Consider the following 17391-nt stretch of genomic DNA (forward strand, 5'->3'; position numbering starts at 1 on the left):
TTAGACAACGCTCTTTCTCTGCTCAAAAGTTATCGAAGAGGACAAGTACGAGGGACAGTAGGTTATTAAAATTGTCCTTTACCAGCGAGGAAAAGGAGGTGAGAGTGCCATATCCTAACCGAATTTCCTTTTTTTCACAACCATTCACGGTGGCAAGAAGATCCTCTTCTGTAATTTGCCCTCACTTATCAAGTCTGCATTCTCACCCACCACCTCCCCGGCCTCAGATTTCAATTCTGCATCTTCTCACCTATGATCTTCTAGAGAAACGCACGCGGGGTAGTTCAGCTATAAACTCCAAGTACTAAGCCAAGCGAGGATCCTCCTTCGGCGTCAAAGGAAAGCTGGCAAATGCCCTCGCCTGGTGATGAGGTGGGTTTAGGTACCTGCCTTTTGCCTAGCAAGGTTAATGCAAGGTTTCGCTCGAAGCTATTCGGGAGTCACGCCCAGAGAGCTCAACTTCTCCTCCCGGATCGGGTTTCAATAAGGGACAAAAAAGCTGCTTGATTTCAAAAGTAGCCCTTCCATTTAATAAGCCTTCCTAAGATCAGAGAGAGAAAAATCATTGTCTCCCTTTACTCGTCTTTTAAAACAAACCAGAATGTATAGAGGTAGCCGATCATAACGAAACAGACTTTTTGAGAAATGCAGTTTAGTTTATAATCTCAGTAATGATTTACTTGCCTCCGGGGTTTTTTCCCTTCATGAATTCCATTAAGAAAGTAAAGGTTTGATATTTTCTGGATCATACAGAACAATTTCCCTTAGCTATAATTGCCATTCAGTGAAAGTCAGTCTCTCTCCCCACCCCCCTCTCCATTCTGGGTTATTTTCTGTTAAATGTGTTTAGGACTAGAGGTTTATGGATTTGATTAGGGAATCATGTCCGTTATCAAATACTGTTGAATCTTATTTGTCAGTTTTCAAAAGTTAAAATAAGTACAACCAATGTCAAATGCTACCTTATAAATATTCCCGGATTATTAAGGCCATCTCTGAATGCTTCTCAACTGTTGCTTATTGTCAACTTTTCCTCCCTTTCCATCAGAATTTTGTCAAGCATCTGCCCAATCACACTTCACAATCAACCCTCCCTTAGCAAACCACTTTGTAATTTTACATGTTTCCCAGTACACCATGCATGTCTGCAGACATAGCATTGTATCATATTTGAATAGCTTTTATTACTTTCTTTCCCCCTCACTTTTACTTGGCACTAAAATCTCTGCAGACTGTTTGACTGTAGAGCCAAATAGCATGAAATAATCTTCAACCAAGTAGCACTGAGTACTGGGTCCTAAGGCAATTCCTCTCCCCTGGAAGGCAGAACTGAATGCTTGGAGGCAGTCCTGTGCTTTGTAGTTAGCCTAAGGTTGCCCTAATGGATGAAGATTTTCCCCCTAGTTGCCAATGTTAAGACTGGTGTATGTGTTTTATCTCAAATAGCAAATGTTTGTTGGTATGATTGTTTTATTATTGAACAATTAATGTTCTCATACCTGGATAATTTAGAACAGAGTGTTCTGCAAAGTACACCTTGTCATTTCTCTAAAACACTGATTTTGAATAACATTTCTTTCATCAGAAACATACTGGATTAGGCTGCCCTAGCTATAGGGGAAATGTGAACATCTTTCTCTTTCCATTTGCATTTTTTTTGTCCTTCTACTTCAGCTACTATTGGCTTTTTGCATACTCTGGGATATTCAAGAATCATGAAAAAAAAAACCTCACATATATTGAACATTAAGAAAAGTTTCTATTAAACACTACACTTTATCCTTGATTAGAAATGAAGAGTTGAAGGAAGCTGATTTCTGGAATATACTGAGGAAATTACCTTAAAAAAGTAAGAAGTTTGTTGGAAAGAAATAGACCTTTGTTAGTTGAAGTAAGTAGACATTGTAGTTCATAGATTCCATACTAGTGGAAGATTGTAGAGAAATAGTTAAAAGATATTCCATCATGAAATTATATTGTATGGAATTGACCAAGTCCAGATAGGCTTTATTATTAGTGTGTTAATACATGCTGAATAAATTAATCAGTTGCAGATTATTATTTAACTTGGTTCTGAGAAACTAGAAAATGCATCTTAATTGACCTTGAGTAGATGCATATAATACACAGACTTTAGGAAAAAGTCTGGTAAAATAAATGAATTTGTCTGTAACTGTAAGGTCACGGCAGTTCATATTTCAGACCAAGACACGCTCTGCAACTTTTTATTAGGTCAGTAAAGTCTACTTTATACCATAAAAGGAGAAGAGGAGAAAGCATAATATACTATACCTAGTCCTGTGATGGCAAACCTATGGCACGCATGCCACAGGTGGCATGTGGAGCCATTTCTGAGGGCACGCGAGGCGTTGTCCTGTCAGCTCCAGCACACATGCACGCACTGGCCAGCTGATTTTCAGTCTTGATTTTTGGCCATTTTTCAACCTCCAGAGGCTTCAGGGTAGCCTCCTGAAGCCTCCGGAGGGCAAAAAACTGCCAAACGTAGAAACCAGAAGTTTGGGGATGGACTTCCAATTTGCCCATTGGGCTGTTTTTCACCCTCTGGAGGCTTCAGGCAAGCCTCCTGAATAGTCGGAGGGAATAAAAAAAAACCCAACAGGCAACCTGGAGTCCATTCCCAAACTTCCAGTTTGCATGTTGGACCATTTTTTGCCCGTCAGAGGCTTCAGAAGGCTTCCCTGAAGCCTGGGTAGGGTGAAAAATGGTCCAACGGGGCTGTTTTTTCCCCTTTGGAGGCTTCAGGAGGCTTTCCTGAAGCCTGCAGGGGGCCAAAAAAGGCCCAACATGCCTCCCAGAGATCTGGAGGCTTCAGTGAGGCCTGCACACATGCATGGGGGGGGGGTTGTGCGCACATGTGCAGGGAGAGGGCATTGTATTATGGGTGTGGGCATGTGCACATGTGACCTCCCCCCATGTTCCCCACATTTTTGGCACATCTCGACAAAAATTTTTTTACGCAGATTTAAATGCCACTGAGTTGAATATCATATTGTAGTGATAATATAGGATTGTGTTTCTTAGGCATATGACAAAAAATGGATGCATCAAGATAACTATTATAAATATAGAAAGACTGTTCTAACATTTGTAGAAATTATAATTATAGTACAGTCCTTTGGAAATGATTTGGAATATTACGGTATATCTAGATCAGCCTGAATTCATCACAGTTGAGTAGACTGCAGTGATTATTATCCTCACTCAGAATGGCATATACAATGTTGCTCTACATCTGAAATCTCTTTTCATAATGTCTGGATAAAAACCCCTCTGTTTTATTTTCAGATCCTTCATAGATGGTCCTTGGCTTATGTACATTCATTCAGCATCTATTGAAAGTTACAGTGATGCTGGAAAATAGAGATGCAGCCAATTAATGAAGTTCCAGCTATTGTACCATCCCTGTCAGCCATATGATCATGATCTGGGCACTTGCAGGATGATTCAGTCACTTGATTGCCATTTATGATCTTTCTTGCTGGCTTCCTCCAAGCAAAGTCAGGCAAAGTTAATGCAGAACACAGCAGGGAAGATTGCAAGTTGCTTTGGTAAGCCACCTGGCTTTTTTGCACTTATATGATGCCATGTCTTCCATCCTATGCTCCTGCTGCACTTGCATTTTACCAGAGCATCCCCCTCCCTGCCATCCACAATTCACACTTAATCCTCCCTGAGGCTTCCAGAAATTCCTCACAGTATCCTTCATCAACCATAGGGTCTACAAACACTGACTTCTTCCAGTTCCCATTTGACACAGCCCACATGTCTTCATGTTACAAGAACAACTGGGACTGCTAGATGTTGGTGATGTAGAAAAAGCAGGCGTAGACAGGAATAAGGTTGTGCTGGGAAGGCCACCTGATGGAAGGCACCCTGATGGGAAGGGCACCCACCCAGAGCATTGTTCAGGGCTCCCTTCTCAGAATAGCAAAAGTTCATTGGACAGAAAATATACTTGGCAACTATTGATTGGTTTACAGATGCATGCTTTTTCTCATGGACACCTCATGGACACTTCATGATCACTTCATGATATAGATACGTGACTCTCTACTAATATTTTGCTGCATGGAATGTGATGTCTACGTGTAAATTCCATCATCTCTTCTTGTAAGCAAAAGGATTAAGAGAAAGGAATATGGACTTTGACTGATTAGTCAATGTGGTTTGCCAACTACTGAATAACCAATTAACTCCACACTAGAGAATGTTGTTGATAAATTAAGTAGTCATTTAATGGTGTGCTTTAAAATGACATTGCTTGGCAAAGGCAATCTTGGTCTCAAAGATAACCCAAAGACTACCTCTAATCAATATCCACTAATTCTTTCTATCTTTCATTATCAAATATTAAATTAATTTGTCTTTTATGTTCATTCTTTTGTCATATAATAACATGAATAGCATACTATTAAACCACATACTTGAAAGACTTAGTTTTTTTTCTAAATAGATATTCACCAAACAGTCATCATTCTCATTCATTCTATAAATTTATGGTTTTCATTCTCAACCAGTCACTGAAATTACCTGATTTCTCTTCAGTCATCATCATTCTCAATGTTGCATAACTTTCCCCCCAAAACATCTATGGATCCTTAAGTATCACAATTCATAGAAATGTTAGTTTTGTTGCTGTTATGCCATCTTTATTTTCTACATCTCTGAGCAGCACCAATAGTGCTCCTGCATCCTATTTTCCTTCAACTATACTCTGTGAGGTGGATTGGGTTGAGAAAGAGTAGCTGGACCAAAAGTCAGCCAGTCAGCTTTCAATTGTCATCAACTTACATAATTCTATTTTTATGTGTAGTCATTGTTGAACAAATTAGCGACTATGCCAACAGAATGCATTTCAAGAACAATTACATATGTGTAATGATTCAACATTCCAAGATTATTACCCCTGTAGTGTATTTCTCAATCCAAATATGAACTACTTTAATATATTCTCAGTGGGTAAATACTGCCTTGTCACAAAGGCAAACAGAAAGGAGTTTACATCTGAAGAAGAGTTAGTAAGGAATTGATGGTACTTCCCATTCTAGGGAGAATGCATATTCAGATTAGTAAAACAGTAGTTGAGAGGGTAAGCAACCAAAAGCAGATATTCTCATAACTCCACAAGACATTCCGTCATCACTCAGATCTACATGTACATCTCTTTTTCCTTTCTTTTCCTTTCCTTTTCATGTCATTAATTAATGTTTTTCACAATACACTCTTCTCAATCTTCCATATGCCATGGTAATATGAAGAACGGTTGCAGGAACTGGGTATGTTTAGCTTAAGAGAAAGAAGGACTAGGGGAGACATGATAGCAGTGTTCCAATATCTCAGGGGTTGCCACAAAGAAGAGGGAGTCAAACTATTCTCCAAGGCACCTGAGGGTAGAACAAGAAGCAATGGGTGGAAACTAATCAAGGAGAGAAGCAACTTAGAACTGAGGAGAAATTTCCTGACAGTTAGAACAATTAATCAGTGGAAAAGCTTGCCTCCAGAAGTTGTGAATGCCCCAACACTGGAAGTCTTTAAGAAGCTGTTGGATAGCTATTTGTCTGAAACGGTATAGAGTTTCCTGCCTAGGCAGGGGGTTGGACTAGAAGACCCCCAAGGTCCCTTCCAACTCTACTATTGTATTGTATTGTATTGTATTGTGTTGTGTTGTGTTGTATTGTATTGCATTGCATTGCATTGCATTGCATTATATTGTATTGTATTGTATTGTAATCATTAGTTGGTCTTGTGAATATTGCCCTCCACTGCCATCATAGTGTTGGTTGGTACATAATGCTTTTTAAAAAAACAAAGAAAGAGTGTGTTAATTTATCAGTGTCAGTCATTTCCATGACACAGGCAGTACTCTGTTCATGATAAGGATCCAATAACAATCAGTTCTGGAATATTTGGACTATCACATCAAAAGTAAACTAAAAACTAGTTTTACTTGCTGATTCTATTCCATACAAGATAGAATGTTTAATCCAAAAACAATCTGCATCCCATGATCTAGGAGGTATGGAATTGGGATTTACTCTTCTTAGAGGCACTTTTGAAGATTATATTATACTACATCAATTTTCAAAAAAAATAAAAATAAATCATTTTTGAAGTCATTATCTTTTCCCTTTCTGACATACAGGACACTCTCACCAAGATAAGTGAAATTAAAAGACTAGGAAAAGTAATACTGGTATTTTAAGATGACAATTATTTATATTGTGTTTAAATATAATTGCAGGACAGAAATCATCAGAATAGCTCCCACTTTGATGCTTTTCTGAAAGGTGCTGAAAAGTGATTATTCCCCAGTACCTTTGGGCAAGGTAGCAGACTTGCAAGACTTTGTCTCTTTTTTTCCTCTGGCTTTTCTTGAAGCATCACATTTAGCTAAAATCAAAATGTTTCTTCTGTTTGAAATGACCAACACAAAATGAGACAAAGCATGTAATCATCATGAGATGATTACATTGCATGCAAAGGTCCCTCTTCAATGATTTTCTGCATTCTTGCTTGCAAAATAGCAGAGAAACCTGACATACTTGTATTGCAGCCCCATTAATTTTTTTTCCTCCCTCTTCACATGGCTAATCTCTTCCCACCAAAAATGTCCAAGTGAATCAAAACTTTCTTTGATTTGGACTAGGAATTGAGGATTTTAAGGAAGTATGATTATTCAATTGATATTCCAAAGACATTTTAGTAGTAAATAGTGTCTGTTCTTCGAGATTAACTATCAAGAAATCAGCAGTCAATATATGTGATGAAGATTAGCACTCTGTAAAATAGCAATAAAAGTCTGGGAAAATGCATTCAGATAACAAAATATATTTTTACTTACAAAGATCAGAATCATTGAGGCAATGTTTTTTCATTAAGATGCTTTATTTTAAAAAAAGTTGAATTTTGAAGAAGCAGGATAGAATTTTGTGAGTTTTGGTATTGGAGAAAACATCTGAAATTGCCATCAATATTCAGAAAACAAATACTCAAGGCATAAATGACTAAATTCAAAATGACCAAAGTCTGAACATACCAACTCTCTGGAAAAATCCATTATGTAAGGAATAGGAAGAGGAAAGACAAGAAGGGGGTGACGAGCAAGCAGACATGAGCTCACTACAGGTGGTCTTTGACTTATGACCAAAATTCAGTCTGGAACAGAGGTGGGTTGCAAATCCTGGCACTATGGTTCACTCATGCTCGCGTGGTGACGCTCATGCTTGTATATGTGAGCGATGCTTCTGCGCATGCACAGAATAGTCTGGATAGGCGGGCAGAGCCTGCTGCCACCACTACCAGTTCGCCCGATCCAGGCCGAACCAGGAGCAATCCATCTCTGATCTGGAATTATGGTCTTAAGTCACACCAGCCACTAAATGTATCATCTTATCACCATGTCCAATGTTGTCCCCCTTTTTGCAGTGATGGTTAAGTCAACACCATGGTCATTAAGCAAATGCAGCAGCCATTGAATGAATGTTAGGGCTGTTAAACAAATCCATTGCCCACAATGGCTTTTTTTGTGGGGCGAGAAATCAGAAGTAAACACTGGTTTCCGGCAAAAAAAGTCTTATATCACATGATATGATTACAGAACAGTGCAAACAGCTGCAAATATAGTCTCGTTGCCAAACACACAAAATGTGAATATGTGACCACAGGGGAGATAAATGTTGGAACTTTGAAGTTAGATCATAAGTAGCTTTGTAGAAGTCCATTTTAACCTTGAACCATGATGGTGAACCTATGGCACGTGAGGCATTACCCTGTCAGCTCCAAAGCACATGCACCTGCTGGCCAGCTGACTTTGCCTTTCATTTTCAGCTGTTTTCACTCTGCCCAGGCTCCTAGAAAGCCTCTAGAGCAGTGGATCTCAACCTTCCTAATGCTGAGACCCTTTATTACAGTTCCTGATGTTGTGGTGACCCCCAACCATAAAATTATTTTCTGTTTTCCATATTTTTTCGAACATATGTGTTTTCCAATGGTCTTAGGCGACCCCTGTGAAAGGGTTGTTCGACCCCCAAAGGGGTCCAAACCCACAGGTTGAGAACCACTGCTCTAGAGCCTGGGAAAGGCAAAAAATGGGTCCATCGCACACCAAAAGTGGGGGGAGGGGGAGGGTCGCATGCACGGGGAGGTCCGGCATGCATGCATGTGGGGGGTCACATGCATGGGGGGTTGTGTGCATCGGATTATGGGTGGGGGCATGCCCATCCATGTCCCCCCTGCGCTCCCTCTGTTTTTGGCACGTGATGGGAAAAAGGTTAGCATCACTGACCTTGAATGATCACTAAACAACCAATCATAAATTGAGAACTAACTGTACAAAGACAGTGGGTATATCATTGAGAGACTCAAAAAGAAACAGATCATCATCCTGCAGAAAATCTAAGCAGTCAATTTGATAGCAGATATTCAGTCAGACAACCAATGACATTAAAATCAAATTAATTTCACTTGCTTTGACATTTCAAATCTGATTGGGGGAGAAACACTCTATAAAGGCCATAAAGTGGGAAGCTTCATAAATTTATTATTATTTATTTATTTTATTTAGCTTGTCACTCATGTACAACATAACAGGAATAAGAATAAACATAAATAAGAACACAGGAAATGGGTACAAATAAATGAGGACAGTAGGACAGAGACATTAGGCACTCTAGTGCACTTATGCACGCCCAAACAACTTGTCCCAAACAACTTGTCCCAAACAACTATATAGTTGAATGAAGTAGTTTTCTAACAGGCAAACTGAAGATAAAATAAGGCATAAAGTTCATTTTAATACAGAAAGAGCATGAAGGAGAAAGCAGTGAATTTGGGAATTGGTTTTGGAAAACTCATAAAATACAGATATAATCTGAAAATGGTAATGAGTAAATCAGCTTTCAGAGAAATATTTGTTACTATGAAAGTCCGAAATCTGGTGAATGTCGACATTCACCGGTGAATGAAAGTCCGAAATCTGGTGAATGTCGACATTCACCGGTGAATGTCGACATTCATATAGTCGCTTGGTGTATGTCCTTATCCTCTCGACACCCTTACCCTAATACCCTTACCCTAATACCTCGGCTCCTCGCTTCCTTTTAAGCGTCTTCTATTCGCGGGCTTTTTTTTTTTAAACCTGCGATCCTGTGCGGTTAGAACGAGTAGTTTCCAGGACTGCGAATTGAAAAGCCAAAGGAAAGCGTTACGCTGAGATTTCGGACTTTCACAGTAACAATATGTCACCGTGAAAGACCGAAATTGGTATGTGTCGACATTCACCGGTGAATGTCGACATTCACCAATTTCGGTCTTTCACGGTGACATATTCATTGATTCACTGAATTTTCTGAAGCCTGGATACCTGGAAGACAACTGGGGTAATAATTAACTATAAATTTACTACAAGTGGTGTATTTGTAACTAATGGAAATATACAAAATTGTCTCAAGTTTCAATGGCAATCTGTATCTTGTTATTATGCAACTGCATTTTCTCCCTTCCTCCATGGCCATTAGGTTTTTGTGCAGCATTAGCCACTTGTTTGTTTTTAAGACTGGTTGAAATAAAGAGGGTGGAGGGAGGAAATAAATCAATTTATATAAAGGAATCAGTTTCCCGAAAATGTAGTTGGTATTCTGGATACAGTTTCTTTCTTTCACTACACACTCTCTCATTTTCCCAGCTGACACTTTCCATAAAATCCATGGGATATTTAAGTCAAGAGCAATTGGATGGCCAAGCTATACGTCTTCAAATGAAAAAGCCTGGAAACAAGTCTAGATCTGTTGTGTCTTTTCTCTGAATAGAGATTCAAAAGATTGCATAATTAATGGATACTTAGCATTACATATATTTTTTTCACTGACAATTGTTTTTGTGGTGAATGATGTCCAAGATTTAGGTGGCTTTTTAAAGATTGCATCACAAAATCTTCAGTGATTATGCTAAAGTAAAATTCCCATACATCACTTGCTGCAGTTAAAAGCTAGCTCTTTAAAATTTGCAGTTCTCTTTTATGAAGTTGCCCTTTCAAAAATAAAGCAAAAGGAAACTAGATCCTGGTAGATAGTTGTTGTTTCTTTAACTTTAATGTTATATACCAAGCAATAAACATTATAAGTCATGTTAATAATAATTATTTCAGTAAAAATATTGAATTAGTTCATAATTATTTCTTTTTCATGAAAATTAAAATATAGAAGAATAGAGTCCAGAGATTTTCCTTAAGCTATAGACCTACCAAACTACAGATGGTGGAATTAGTACAGCAGATGGAGTCAGGCTTTTCTTTAAAAAGAAACCTATCTGACTGATTGAGGTCTGTTTATCCCTCTCTCCTATCAAGACAATGGTGCTCTTGAATTCTCTCTATCATCCATCTCATTTTGGGTCATTTTGTCCTGTCTCAAGATGTGTAGCAGTTTCCCCCTCCCCCAAGCCATTTGCATTACGAATCTTGAAAGATTTTTTAAAAATCTTGACACTCTTTTTATCAGAGAAATTGTGGATATAATAGGAAGCGCAAATGAATAAGTTTAAACATGTGGCTTTTTATCTATTGGAAATAAATAAATAAAAGCTTCTCAACTTATACACTTCTACAGCTTGGATATCACAACCAACTGTGCTTTTGGTCAAGAGTGAGACAACGTTGGACATCAGTGATGTCATTACTCTCAGGATATTGGTTGACCTTTATAAACATTGACATCAAAGTATACATACCTATACAATACAATAGCAAAGTTGGAAGGGACCTTGGAGGTCTTCTAGTCCAATCCCCTGACAGACAAATGGCTATCCAACATATTATTAAAGACTTCCAGTGTTGGGGCATTCACAACTTCTGGAGGCAAGATGTTCCACTGATTAATTGTTCTAACTGTCAGGAAGTTTCTCCTCAGTTCTAAGTTGCTTCTCTCCTTGATTAGTTTCCACCCATTGCTTCTTGTTCTTCCCTCAGGTGCTTTGGAGAATAGTTTGATTCCCTCTTCTTTGTGGCAACCCTGAGGTATTGGAACACTGCTATCATGTCTCCCTAGTCCTTCTTTTCATTAGACTAGACATACCCAGTTCCTGCAACCGTTCTTCATATGTTTTAGTCTCCAGTCCCCTAATCATCTTTGTTGCTCTTCTCTGCACTCTTTCTAGTCTCCACATCTTTTTTACATCATGGCAACCAAAACTGAATGCAGTATTCCAAGTGTGGCCTTACCAAGCCATTATAAAGTGGTATTAGCACTTCACGTGATCTTGATTCTATCTCTCTGTTTATGTAGCTTAGAACTGTGTTGGCTTTTTTTGGCAGCTGCTGCAGACTGCTGGCTCATATTTAAATGGTTGTCCACTAGGATTCCCTCTCACAGTTACCACTCTGGAACAAGGTACCACCTATACTGTACCTGTGCATTTTGTTTTTCTTGCCTAAATGTAGAACTTTACATTTTTCACCATTGAATTTCATTTTGTTACCTGCCTAAGTTTACAGGGTTAATAGGTTTCTGCTGCATTTGAGGAAATCTTTGATTTTTCTATTTCTGCAAAGTCCTGTTTTAAAACGCTGCAGGAAACTTCTGATGACATTGCATTTTACTCATTCAAAAGAAAGGTGGTATATTTGTTATATGACTAACTGAAGTAAGAGAGGTCAATGTTCTAGGACACTTTCCTTGCAAACAGTTTCTCAACATTTGGGTAGAGTCAATTTCCTCGGAGTCATTAGAGACAGGACAGGACTGCTGAGAATATTTCTTCTACAGCATCATTTCTTTTCTTTTCTTTTATAATTTTTTTATTTTTTATTTTCAAAACAAACACAACACATAAAATCTTCTTTTTTTGCATAATGTAGAAAGTGTATCAGTTGGTTATAAAAGGCTTTCATGCATCTCTTCCACAGTCATCAAGCATAATTCATATTAACTCAAGTATTTTAACTCAAATATTTATACATATTACCATCATCATACCTCCATTTACATTTGACTATAATTGTTTAAACGTCCTTCATCATAAAGTATACCAAGATTTAATACATAACCACATACTGGCATTTCATTTACTATTTCTAAAATCCTCCAATGACACTGAATCTTTATGTCATATTCTATGCCTATATATACCTTATTATCATTATCCCTTCTTTATTTAACTATATCCTGTATCATAACATTTTCCCCTAATATTCAAAACTTAACTATATCTAATTTAGTTCTTTTTTAAATTAATCTTTATATATAATCCAAGAGTGTTTTTAACTTCCTTTCATGGGTACCATTCAATATTCATGTCCCATTATTGCTTATAGTGACACTACACATTGTATACATTATTATCCTTATCAATTATTTGTTTAACTATATCTATTATCACTAAATTTCACTAAGTTTAGCTAGTTTTAAGTTATACTCTTCCATTATCAACCTGTATCTTTCCAGTAACAAAACAGTCTCATATCTTCTGCTGTTTGTGGTATCAGCCCTCTTCTATTCTCGTTAATCAACTTTGTATGGACTCCTCTTAGCAACTTTTTGCTTATAAAATCTCTCATGTAATTTTGATGCCCTTCTTCTGTTTCCTTAATCCGCTTATATTTAATTGTCAGTGGTGTTATCAAAACTATTGCTAATAAAATTTCTCTCTTTAGATCCATAAATTCTTTTATTTTTTCTTCTTCTATATCTTGCCATCTGAAGTAAGTTTCCCCTCCATTTAATTCCTCTTTCAATATTCCACACTTTTCATTTTCAGAGACAAACCAATCACCATAAATATCAGGAGTTTTAGTTTCTTTATATTCATTTTCCTCTTTGGTTTTTTAAATTTTAACTGCCACTTTATCCAGTTGATAAACATCTTTAACTTCTCTGTCATATTTTGCTGTTAATTGTACTAAATCATCCAACTTCTTCTCAATCCTCTCACGTGTATTTGATAATTTCTGTATTTCTGAGAATATATTTTGCAGACTTAAAGCCTCTTTCTCCTGCTGGGATTGCGCCATTGTTTTCAACTAATAAACACTGCTACTCTAGCTTAGAAGTTTTTAGGAAAGGTTAGACTTCAATTCACAATAATAATTTCATCTTCATCTCTCTCTGGTTAGAAGTACCTCAAAGGAACATCTGTGTACTTTTCTTCTTATCGTTCTCTGTAAACAAGCAGTAAGACCTTGAAGTGCCGAGCCGAGATAATCAATGAGAGAAAGTAAAGTGTTTCATTTCCAATACACAAAGTTATAGCTTCCAAAGTATCAGTGCTATTGTTACAATGTTGCAAGGTTTTTTAATGTCTTTTTTGTATTCAAATTGAAAAGAAAGTCTAATTCTTAAATGAGTTAGAAAAACACCTACAGTAATGAAAGAGGAGAATTTTAAACCATAGTTACAGAGAGTAATGAGAAAAAAGGAAAATAGAAGAAGAAGGTTTAGTCCGTTCATTTTAAAGGTCTCACATAAATTCCGTCCGCAAAGATAGCATTCAAAAAAAAGAAAGATAACCCCCTGTCAAAAACTATTCCGAATTTAATTCCGCCACTTACTTCTTCTGTTCTCCAATTTGAATTTATTTTGTTTTTTATAGGCAGTTACTCTTAAAACAATAAAATTTCCTCACCAGCTGGAAACTTTCCATATCCTTCTGTTTTGGAGCCGCCCCGACTTCATCAGCCTTGGCTGGATTTTTTGTCATCGGCTTGAAAACTTTCTCTTGGATCCATCAGGGACTTTGCGATGTCCCTGAGATCAGCAAGACGTATTATTCCTGTTCACCATCTCTGCAGGATGGTTTAGGTCCATTTGGACCACCCAGTGGCAAAAGTGTCAACTGCGATCTCAGAGCATTGAGATTGCAAGTTGTATCATTGTGACTTCGGCTCCTCCCTCTACAGCATCATTTCTTATCTCATTTTGCAGCCTATTGTAACCCTAGACATTGTAGAAGTGGTAACATGCAAAACACAATAGCTGCTCAGTAGAATATACGGTGAGTATAGTATAGTATCAATCTGTTGATATATGTATATATAAATACATACATACATAAGTACATACATACATACATACATACATACATACATACATACATATATCAATACATATACCTACCTACTTAGTTTGGTTATTTTCTTGAAGAGAACAGATGTGGATTCAATTCAGATAATTCAAACTTAACCATATAATTAAAAAAAACAAAATCATGCAAGTCAACAGCTAACATGGTTCCAAAAAATTACTAAATAAGGAAGAGGAGGGAAGAGGAGAAAAGGAGAAAAAAGAAAGAAAAAAGAAACACGCTACTGAAATATCTTCCAAATCTAATGATTCTAATATGGTTATCCATTATTGTCATATATTCTGTTAAAATAGCCAGTAATAATGTAATATTGATGGACATTACATCTAATGAATATACTATATACATCAGGAATATATTGATGTTAAAGTGAAATAATAGTAGCTGCAGCATTCTTGTTAGAAGTAGCAAATAGTAGCTTTCAATAATTTTGTTTGCATTTTTTCCAGCTTGTCTTTCTTGGCTTGAACCTGTGTGCCATGTAGGATTTGTGTTAGATATTCATACTAACTACAGAGGTTTCCACTCCAGTCCTCCATTTAGGCGGGAAGCCTGGTTTGATCTGATTGGTTAAGAGGCCTGACAGCTCCCTATAAAAGGGGAGCTGTCAGACCTCACAGTTGCTGGATTGTACATACTTGTCTGATAATAAAGAGCTGTTGTTGCCTTCAGTCTGGAGTCTGTCCTCTCATTACCCTGATCTAACACTGGCGACGAAGGTGGGATCAATAGGCAGATAGGACGAAGAACGAACAACCAGACAAACCAGCAAGTAATCCAGCCTGGAGCATCGGCGCGACCTCGAGCAGCCATTTTGAGGTGGCAAATTCAAAGCGCAAGACAGAATGGCCATGCACGCTCCGCCAACTCCGTTCGACCCGATAAACGAGCATTGGAAATCCTACATGCTGAGGTTCGAATGCTTCCTCGAAGCCAACGACCTCGTGGGAGTATCGGACTCCAGGAAGAAAAACATGTTCCTGGGCTACTGCGACAGAGAAGTCTTTGAAACGGCCAAAGACCTGTCAGAACCGACCCCGATTCAGGCCGTAACCTGGTCGGCCTTGCAACAGACCTTGCTGACACACTATGCACCCAAGCCTTCTTGTCATGTTCGCAGGCACGAATTTTACATGCGCAACCAAAAAGAAAACGAATCTATCAATCAATACGTAGCTGCCCTGCGAAAAGCAGCTACACACTGCAATTTCCAAAATCTAGATGACCACATCCTGGATTGTCTAATCTGTGGGGTAAGAGACATTTCTTTACAAAAGCGCCTGCTGGCCAAATCCAATCTAACCCTGCAAATTGCACTTGATGAAGCCAGGGCATCTGAATCTGCCGACCGGTCAACAGAGACGCTACAGCGCCAACACTACGTGCCCCAGACCACCACTAAGCAAGCACGGGTCCACCACGAGGCCGCAGACCAGGACACGGATGACAGCGAGTGCGATGACAGCTACCGCATGTGCAGCAGCTGCACGAAACCGGTGGGAAATTTCAAACCCAGCTTGCCACCCTGTGCAAGCTGCGGAGGGAGCCATCCCTGGTCTACCTATAAATTCCAGGACGCAATTTGCAGAAATTGTGAGAGAAAAGGGCACATCGCAAAAGCGTGCCGCAGCAATGGCCCTGCCACCACTTGGCAGCCACAAACACGCCAACAGAGGCCCACCTCAGGGGCCTGGCAAAACCGAAAAGGGCGCCCAGAGAGAGAACCAAGGGAGCCAGCCCAGAGAGAGTATACCCAGAGAGAGTACAACCAGAGAGAACCATTCAGAACCTATCTCACCACGATAGGTCAGGTCCGCAAAAAGCGGCCCAAAAAGCTGAAGCTCATGGTCCTCATTGAGGACGCTCCTTGTGACCTAGAAGTTGACACAGGATCATCCCTCACGATCATTTCCTGGTCAACTCTTAAGAAGGCTATCCCTAGCCTCAAAAAACACCAGCTACGAACGCCAGACATCATGCTGCGCGACTACCAGGGAAACCAAGTTCCCATCGTCAGCCAGGGCACGTTCAAGGTCCAGTTCAAGACCATCACAGCTCAGCTACCTGTAACCGTGGCAAGAGCACCATTGCAGAGCCTCCTGGGGCTCGACTGGTTCGAGGCTTTAGGCCTGGCAGTCACTGGCATCAACGCAGTCCAGAACAACAGTGCTGCCGAGGCAGTATTTAAGGAGTTCGAGGACGTCTTCAGCTCCGGCCTCGGTAAGTATGTGGGGACACCAATTTCTTTTAATTTGGACCCCCAACGTAGCGCCGATCAGGCTTAAACCCAGGAGGGTGCCTTTTGCCCTCCGCCCTAAAATCGATAGGGAAATTGACAAGCTGGTGAGCCAGGGGATCCTAGAGCCAGCCGACCATGCACGCTGAGAGACCCCAATAGTGACCCCAGTCAAGCCGGATGGGTCAGTCCGCATCTGTGCAGACTATAAATGCACAATTAACGTCGTGCTACAACAAAGCACCTACCCTGTGCCCATTGTACAGCACCTACTACATTCGCTAGGGCCAGGAAATTTTTTTGTGAAATTAGATATGGCGCAGGCATACCAGCAGTTGCCTGTAGATGGTGCCACAGCGGAGGCTCAAACCATCGTGACGCATAGGGGTGCATTAAAATGCAACCGCCTACAATTCGAAGTTAGTATCGCCCCTGGACTGTTCCAAAGCGTCATGGAACGGCTTTTGCAGGGGACACCAGGAGTCGTCCCCTATTTCAACGACATATTGGTATCAGCTGCAAATGAGGTGCAACTTTTAAAACGTGTTAGGGCTGTTTTCACCAGAATTCGGAAAAAGGGCCTCCACCTCAAAAAAGAAAAATGCCAAATTAATGTGCCCAGGGTAGAGTTCCTGGGGTACATGATTGATGGTTCTGGGATCCACCCGACATCCCAAAAAGTAAAAGCTATCCAGGATGCCCCTACACCTCGCAAGCAGACCGAGTTGCAAGCTTTCCTTAAATTCTACAGTGTCTTTCTCAGACAGAAAGCAACCATCACTGAACCGCTGCACCGGCTACTAGCCAAAAACGGCAAATGGACCTGGGGACAAGCCGAGGCCGCCACTTTCGCCAGTGTCAAGCGCCTACTCACAACGGACTCCCTGCTGGTCCAGTACAGCCACACCCTGCCGCTGGTTTTGACATGCGACGCCTCACCATTCGGCGTCGGTGCAGTCCTCAGCCACAGAATGCCAAACGGCACCGAAGCCCCCATCGCCTTCTACTCGCGAACCTTGTCTCCTGCTGAACAGAACTATAGCCAACTGGACAGAGAAGCC

The sequence above is a fragment of the Natrix helvetica genome (genome assembly GCF_964273705.1).
Source record: "Natrix helvetica genome assembly, chromosome: Z".
Taxonomy (NCBI): Eukaryota; Metazoa; Chordata; class Lepidosauria; order Squamata; family Natricidae; genus Natrix; species Natrix helvetica.